We start from the raw sequence: 9,434 nt of genomic DNA, 5'->3' as shown, positions 1-9,434 counted from the left end.
TCCAGTCGGCGTAGAAACCTCTCCTCCAGGTCTTATGAACACATTGCTGTCCCTACCTTTTGCCTGAAGGGACCATCGACCTCACAGTGCATGATATCTGCAGCCCTGAGCACCCTCTCTCTGCCCCTCTCCACAACCCCGCCACGCTCTGGGAATCCTTCCAGCATCACTTGGCTGAGCCCAGTGTTTCCCTTTTACCTTCCTGCTTTCCCTGCCCTCACAGTTGACCCTGAAGCTTCTCTCATGCCCAGTTGCCTTTTCCAAAGAAATGAGCCCTGCTGAACTTGGTATTTTTTAGATCTCTGAGAATGGAACACTCTTTATAAAACATGAGTGTGTTACTTGACTTTCAAGTACTCAGCTTAGAAATATATTCCCAAGATCATGATATTTACAAAAGTAGAGACTGTACCAGAAATGACAAAAACTGACCAAGTGTGACATAATAAGGACACATTGTGTTTGTTCATCAAGAGGAATCATCCCTGAATATATCAGAAATAAACCAATCTGGCTTTAGAAGAAAAAACAATCCCTGAATATTATTAATAATGTTTACCGCCACTCCAACTTATATTTCTAGGTCAGGTTTGGAATGAACACAATATGACGAGAACAGTTGTTTCAGTTCAGTGCTTTGATCATTCCTCCAACCAACACACTCACAAAATACCAGCATATTTGCAAAATCTTAGATAGGAAACATAAAATGCCATACACATGCACATACGACCCACACACATTTACACACTCATTGATTCATTTTGCTGTTCTGATTTCTGCACAGCTTTGTGAGTGGAATTGAGAGTGGCTGTCTTAAAAGCATTGTGCTAAGCAATCTCTTGAAAAAACAAAAACATACAATCATCATCACCTTGTGGGAATAGGAGTTGGCTGCCCATTCAGATGTAGTCACCCTCCCTGAACAAAGAGCTCGGTACTCATTATAAATGACGTGGTAGCACATTTTGTCTGTGCGGAGGAAAGCAGAGGCCCCTGTTAGAATCCCAGTGGAAGCAGCTATCAGTTTGACACACACGGTCTGGCCCAGGTGCAGTAGAGGTTGTAGTGGCGGGACAAAGGAGAGAGAAACTCAGTCTTTGACTTAAAGGCTCTTGTAAAATCTAAGAGGCAGGCACAAGAGGAAGAGGGAAACCCAGCTGACCCTCCCCTAAAGGTGCGCTTGGAGTATGAATACAGATGACTAATCATTGGAAAATCACTGGAGTTGGAGCTGTATACATGGTAACATACAGGATTTCATTTTAAAGATAAGGGCCACCGGACCAATGTGGAAGTTTGTCACAAGTCCCAGTGGGTTCCCTGGTGGAGTTGTGACATTCTTCCCAATAGCTAACTTAAAATAACCAACAATTGCTCAGGTCTTTTCTGCCCCATGCAGCACCTGGATCATTAGAGAGAATCACGGGCTTCTGTGATTCTGGGGGAACTTGGGTGTGGGGTCCAGGGCTTGTCAACAACATCAATTCAGAGAAGGAACATGTGACTGATAAGTGGCATCATACCCTTTAGAGTAGGGGTGTCCAAATTTTTTTCAACGTTTTTCAACAAGGGCCATATGCGGTAAAATACACAAACAGCCGGGCCACTCACTCGAGGTGAAGTACGTATTGCCTCACCTGGTTTATTTAAGTAAACTACATATATTTTTGGAATTTGCTGCGGGCCAATTAACAATGGATTGCGGGCTGCAGTTGGCCCGCGGGCCGCAGTTTGGACACCCCTGATCTAGAGGTACACACTGCGTCAGAGGGGAACATTGCCCTGAAACCTTTTTTATTTTCTTTCCCCTAGAAGAAAACAAAGATGGGGCCACTTCCTGGTGTCTTCTTTATCCCAGCTCCTGTGCATATGTCCCTAAAATTGCTTTGGAAGTCCAAGATGTTCCTATAAGGAGCTCTCTGTGAATTTATGAGAGGCGGCCATAGCCATAAAGGGAGCAAATGCAGCTTCAACTCCTCCCTTTCTAACACCACATTTACACTCTCTACTCAGCCTTGAAGGCGTCTGTAACCTTGCCTTACTTTCCAGAATCTACCACCTCACAGGTTAGTCGCCTCCATCACCCAGACACACCAAGTCAGAACCTGGGAAGTTCTACCCCGTGTTCCCTTCTCCTGAAAAGTCCTTTCCACCCACTACTCTACACCTCCTCCAGTTGCCCTTAATCAGTAATACAGAACACCTGTGTTCTAGAGCACACATCATTCAGTCACCCAAGGTTTCTCCAAACCCATTTCAAAAAGTAATGTTTAGGGGGGCGGCCGGTTAGCCCAGCTGGTTAGAGGGCGGGGCTCTTAAGAACAAGGTTCCTGGTTCAATCCCCACATGGGCCACTGTGAGCTGCACCCTCCACTAGATTGAAACAACTACTTATCTTGAAGCTGATGGGTCCTGGGAAAACACACTTAAAACATAAATGAAAATTTAAAAAAACACTTTTTTTTAAAGTAATGTTTGGGGAGAGATAGAGTTGGTCCATTTCACAATAGCTGCCATCTATTGGCCAGGCACTGTGTGAAGTCCCTACCTGTATTATCACATTTCATCCTCACAATAACCCTTCAAGGTTCCCTGATCCTCATATGTTTTCCGTTTTAGAAATATCACAAAATATTATAAATGGACTCAAATCATTTGTAGAAAAAGGTGAAAAAACAAATAACTTAAAATTAAACACAAGTCATATTTTCTTCATGAGGTGAAAAACAACCAATCATTAGACTATGAAGGAATCTCCTAATCTGTGGCTTTCACGTTCTGATTTATCAGTTTGTTTGTTTGTTTTTAAAGCTCCACAGATGATTCTGATACTCACCCAGGATTATGAACCGATAGCCCAACTCAATTATTTTATTTTATAAGGAATTAGAAGGACAAAGATGGTGCTAACTAACATTCACTGAATGTCTACCCTGCAGCTACCTGCTTACCTGCCTTATGTAACAAAAGAGCACTGAAAGTAAGGATGTCAGGGGATTTGCCCAGTGTAACATAGCTAGGTCATAGCAGAACCAACGTTAGAACCCATGTTTCTTAAGTCCTAACCCCAAATTCTTTCCTCTGTTTAAAAATGAATTTCTAAATTAGCATAAGCCTTTCATATAGATGATCACATTTAATTTTTGCAAAACCAAAAGGAAACCACAAAATAGGTACTATTATTATTACTATTTTGAGCAAATGAAGAAATCAGGCCACTTACAGACATAATTAGTCTAAAGTCAGTTTGCTAGTACACGGTGAATGCAGGATTTCAATCCAGATTTTTTTTTTCATTTTAGAGCTAAATTTTAATAGAATGTTAAAGTGAGAACTCTTACATTTAAAATAAACAAAACTTTAAAGTTACTGATTGGTTCAGAATGGTTTTATGGACAAACTAATCTGTGAAAGTGCATAGGTTTTATGGACAAACTAATCTGTGAAAGACATTGAGTGCACAGGCAGTACCACTTTGGAGCAAAATGTACAAAGGTTCCAAGGGGCACAGGGCAAGGAAGGAGGGGCTCAGACATTTACAATGGCAGGCATTTTCTCTTCCTCTTCTTGACAGGAAGGTGGGAGAGAAATGCTGGGATAGCTTCATCAAACACCATCTAGAGGCCTTGCTATGTGAGAGCAAAACATTCCAGGTATTTTACAACACAGATCTCCTGAGCCACGGCTAAATCTTGACAATAGGTTATGTCAGGCAGTCTTTTCTCTTTCAGTTTCCCAGTCATGTCTTTTTCATCCCTAAGATCAAGTTCAGGTTCCACTAGGAGGATGGGAGTGATGGGACAATGGTGTCACACTTCAGGATACAACTTTGCATGGACATATTCAAAAGACACAGGACTTACAAGAGAAAGGCAAATTAAGAATACATTTGTGGGGTGGCAGCTTAGCTCAGGTGGTTAGAGCATGAGCTCTTAACAACAGGGTTGCCGGTTCAGTTCCCACATGGTCCAGTAAACTGCACCCTCGCCAACTAGATTGAAGACAATGAGCTGCCGGTGGGCAGCCGGATGGCTCAGTTGGTTAGAGCACGAGCTCTCAACAAGGTTGCCGCTTCAATTCCTGCTATGGGATGGTGGGCTGCGCCCCCTGCAACTAAAGATTGAAAATGGTGCCTGGACTTGGAGCTGAGCTGTGCCCTCCACAACTAGATTGAAGGACAACAACTTGGAGCTGATGGGTCCTGGGAAAAACACACTGTTACCCAATTTAAAAAAAAATTTAAAATTAAAAAAAAAAAGAATACGTTTGTTTGTGGATAGGATAGGGAGTACAATTTGTCATCACCTTTGAAGGGGTTCAGAACAGGCCTCCCCAAGATGTGCCACTTTGGCATGTGAACTATTTTGAGCCGACGGCAATAGACCCTTCGGGCTCATGAGAAACTTTTACCTCTCCCTTAAAGAATTTAAATTTGGAGCCTTGCCCACAACAAGAGTGACTACCAGAGGTAACTTTTTATGACCTCTACATAGGGCAGGGAAAACATCTGATTACTGAATATCTGCTCTTCTTATGTCCTGCAGTGACTTTCCTCTCCTCGAAGCCTCAGGTGCCTTACGTCATATTTAGGTCAGAATGCAATATGTACCTCGTTTTAACTTTCTAACCTCTCACATAGGTAGGGTCTCTGGCTCTCTCACAAGTGGATGAGAAAAGGGGCTCTGCAATAAATCTGACAGAAGGTAACTTCACAGGATAATCTAATCATAAATTACTAACTGGGAATATCATGGTGGGTAGTCATGCCCCAGGTCTATAAAAAGGCTTTTCTTTGCCTTAGGCAAGACTTGTCCATTCCTCTTGGGCATCTAGGTTAACACACCTTTGAAATGCCAGAATAATTCTCTTTGTTAGGCCCCCAGAGGCATAACCACCCTCAAGGGAGCACATAATCTTCTTAACTATCCTACACCTTGCTTTCTCCCACCTTCATGTAGTCTTCCTTAGTTCCTTCCTTAATCCCAAATGTAAAAAAGAAATTGCAAAAGTGTCATTCACTGGAGCATTTGAGATCTTGCGTCCTAGCATTTTGTCAGGCAACTCAGATAAGCTCAAATAAACTCTTATAAAAATTCTCTACCGGTGTGGAATTCTTAACACAGACACATATATGTGGGGTTCCCATACATACATATGTAATTAAATTTGGTTATTTTCTCCATTAATGTGCCTCACTCTATTTATTAGATTAGCCAAAAGAATCTAAAAGGGTAGAAGAAAGTTTCTTCCTCCCCCACATCTTCTTGTACAGCTGTATTCATAAGCCAAAATTCACCCGTTTTCTTTCTACACAGCATTGGCAGAATAGTTGTCAAAGATAGTGGGGATATATTCTCCAGAAAATCCATTGGTTGTGTCACTGAGAAGTAGGCAAGTTTTACCTACAGCTTCATCTCCCACCCCCATTTCCCTGATGACCTGCACCTGGGCCTTTCCAGTGCAAGCCACCTCACCCTCCATGGACTGGAAGGCAAAGCCCAGCAGCCGCCACCACCCAAGCCTCCAGATTTTTAATTTCTACATCCTGTGCCCCACACTCAATGGCTTCCTTGGCTGAGTATAAATTTGCCAATCTCATGCTCTTTCCTCTACCTCCCTTTGACACTTCATTATGTGTTGCATCTATTGCAATGTCATATTGCAGTTTTATGGGGTTATTCTTAAGTCCTCGCCTGGGCTGCAAGGCAGAAAGGAAAGTACATAGGTTCTGGAATGAGATGCCTTTGGGTTTTAATCCAATCTCTCTTGCCACTTGCTAGAGACCTCAGTTAATAACAATAATTGCTAACATTTATTGAGTGCTTAGTTTGTTCCAGTGATGTTAAGAGCTTGATGTGTATTAACTCATTTAATCTTCAAGAAAGAAGGTGAAAACAATTAAGGTTCCCATTTTGTGGAAGAGGAATTAAAAGAATCAGTTTTCTTACATGTAAAGTGATGATAGTCACATCTAATTTGCCAAATTGTCATGAGGCTTAAATGAGGTAAGTGCCTAGAAATAGGAATACCTTTGTCCCATTCATCTCCTTCCCATCACCTTTCCCCCTTGAGTACAAAGACCACATCTCTACCGCGTCTGCTTTCCCTCAGAACTGGAGGCAGTGGTGAGCACACAGCAGGGACATGAAAGGATTTTCAATGGTCAATTTGATAGATTGGAATTCTCCTCAAATTTGAGCTTAACTCCTCTTTCACCAGAGAAACCAAACATACAGATGCTGACCTTTTTCATTTTCTCTGCTACTAGTTGTTCAACAAACATAGCCGGTGAAGCAGCTAAACTTTGCTTGTAACAGACACTTCATATGTTCCACCGTCATGTTCTAGATGCAACTCACTAAGAAAAACTCACATCTGAGCTGGATAATGACAAGATTCAAACAGGATGTGTAACTCAGCACTTTACCATTCTGGCCACAAAAAGAAACATCCGGGAAACCCTTTAAAAATATTGATGCCTGGCTCTACTCCAGAGATTCTGGTCTGACGTGGGGCCCAGATGTTAAAAATGCTTAAGTTCTACAGATGACCGTAATGTGTAGGCAGGATTTACCTCTATACGTGAATGGGAAATTCATATTAGCCAGTCAAATTATTTAGGGTGGAAAATCTGTCTCCCTGCATGGGATATCACTTAGACTAGAACCAAATATTTTTGCATTGTGCAGTAACCATAGAGGAAAACTGAAAAAAAATATGATATAGACAAGGGTCAGCAAATATATGGCTGCCCCTCCCTGTGTCCACAATCACACACTCTTCCTCACTTGGTCATGGTCTTGTATCCCTTCCCACGAAAGCATCCTGGTTGTCACAGTAGATGGCACTCAGTCCTGAATAAGACATACACTCTTAGAAAGCTATTATAAAGACAGGATTTATCCAATTAACCTTCATCAAGAACAATGTGCCCGGAGCTGGGCTGACTACCAGCACTACGAAGGTGGGTAACATGTGGTCCCGGCCCTCATAAACTCAGTCGACTAGAAGAGAAAATGTGGAAAGTGCTTTTGTAGGGTATGTACACAGTGCTGCTGGAAGGGAGAGAACAAAGCAACTATCTATGCCTGGGAGAATCGGGAAAGACAAGGAGAGTCGTCAACTGTGTTAGATCATGAAGGACTGAGTAGGGGGAATGCACCAGGCCTCCTTCAACAGAAAGGCACTCCACTGCAGGAATAGTACGTACCAACACAATGACATATGAGGCAGCTGTTATGTTTCGGGCCACACGTGGCACTCTGGGTATGATTTCAGCCTAGAGGGAACATGACGGACTGACAGCAGGCCAGGCTGGAAAGAGAAGCATTAGGGCCTTTGCATGGCTTTTAGGTGTTTGGATGACAGCCAGCACTGCCCAACAGAGCTTTGTGTTGGTGGAAATGTAGGGGTAGTTCAAGCAAGAAAGTGAGTGGATGGGTAAAAAAAAAAAAAAAAAAAAGTAGATGGAACTTCCGAGGGCAGACTTAAATTCAAAGGGACGATCTTGGGTCTATATCAAAGGTTTAAGAAATCAATGTATGTTCACATGTTTTCATTTAAATACAATGTTTAAATTCAGCTTGTGTGTGGGGTGGTGACTAATGATTCTCAACTCTAACATTGTGTGTTCATAGACCAATCACCAATCCAGAGACAGTCTTTTAAATACCCCAGCTAAGGACGTGGAGATAAGTTTGTGCCACTGCACCTACCCAGTAATCCAGTTTACCACTACTTAAAAGGAAAGCTGAGATTCCCCCACACAGCATTAAATATCTCTCTCATCCACTCTTCTCAGCCTGGTGTTCACTCTTTAGACTCTTGATTTCAAACTTCCCAGATAACTAACCTTGATCTTTGTTTCCGGTTTCTGTCGTTGCCTTAAGCTTTGGCCTCAGGGCTTAATCCTGTTTTTCTAGTTGTAACCGTGACTTCACTTGACAGTCTGTTTCTCTACCTACCTGTGCTGTCATGGGAAAACACCCCTCCAGCTTTGAATGGACTTGAGGTCCACCTATCCCAGCACTGCCCTCATGTGCGGTGATCTCAACAAACTGGCTCCAGCTTCTGAACAAGGTCAGGGAGAAGGGAGAAAGGGACCCTCGGCTGGTGCCCAGGTTTGTCCCAGATGATTAGGTTGATGGAAGCAATAATAGATGATGGCTCCCCAGAGAGGAAGCGGAGGAAGACAGATTTGGGGAGGAAGATAATGAGTTCAGTTTTCGGAGTAGGTGTGTTAATTTGAAGTCTTTTGTATCGTCCCCCTAAAATCTGTGTAAGAATCAGTTACAAAAACCCCACGTACAGCAACCCAGTTTCTCTAGGAAGTTTTCCCTGACATCCCTTCTTCCACATTGACTATCCCTCCTCTTTATTTCCCATTTACCTTTGTCACTGCACTAATCACCTTTGTATGAGCTGTTTGAGGGCTGGCACTTTGTCTTTTGTCTTTGAAGCTCACTACCGGTCGTGGTATGCAATACATAGCACTTATTAAATATAATCTGATGGGTATAAATGAAAACTGATTGAGCTGGTTACCATTAAGAGACCAAAAGTGTAGGGATGAGGTTTGGATAATGAGGAAAAAAGGATGCCTTTTCCATACAAGGAAGAAAGGAAAGCTAAATTACAGGGAAGTTCCACTAAGACTCCACCAAAAAACTATTAGAACTGATCAATGAATTTAGTAAAGTAGCAGGATACAAAATTAATATTCAGAAATCAGTTGCTTTTGTATATACCAACAATAAAGTATCAGAAGGAGAAATTAAGAATACAGAGAAGTTGTCCCCAAAAGGACAACATTACTTTACACCCCGTACCAAACGAAGGGTTCATGAGTCACTGTTATTAGGCAAAGTCCCAAACTGGCTAAGCATACATTTGTGAACCCGAGTCAAACTCCTTCTGACCTGCTTGGAAATTATAAGTAGGATGAGCACAGTGCTTACTTCGTTATCAGCAGTCAACAGATACTTAATTGCATTTAGGAAGCTCCCAGTTGATAATTGTTGAATGAAGGCAGGAAAAAACTTTTAGATTGCCCTGGGCATATGGGCAGTAATGGCAGGAAATTAAAAACAAACATTTCCAAGTTAAATAGATTTTCTTTAACCAGTTCCACATGTTTACTTCTCTCATTACCACCCCTAAAAGTTGATTCTGCACCAGTGTTTTATTAACTTACTAAAAGCTTGAGGAGTCATTTAAATTTTAACAGTTTAAGAGTCTTTAGATGTTAGTAGATCATTTCTTATTTATATAAACGAACAAAGAACAAGATGCAATGGGATCACCTATTCTGGGAACGTGAGAAATAACCATGATAACACTTTGTTACTCTTTTCAATTAGACAAATTCAAGAGTATAATATGTAATTAATTGCAGAGGGATTTTTAAAACAAACTTTTGTATAGTTTTTTTT

Source organism: Rhinolophus sinicus, linkage group LG04, assembly GCF_036562045.2.
Source record: "Rhinolophus sinicus isolate RSC01 linkage group LG04, ASM3656204v1, whole genome shotgun sequence".
Taxonomy (NCBI): domain Eukaryota; kingdom Metazoa; phylum Chordata; class Mammalia; order Chiroptera; family Rhinolophidae; genus Rhinolophus; species Rhinolophus sinicus.
Note: the sequence above shows the minus strand (reverse complement) of the source record.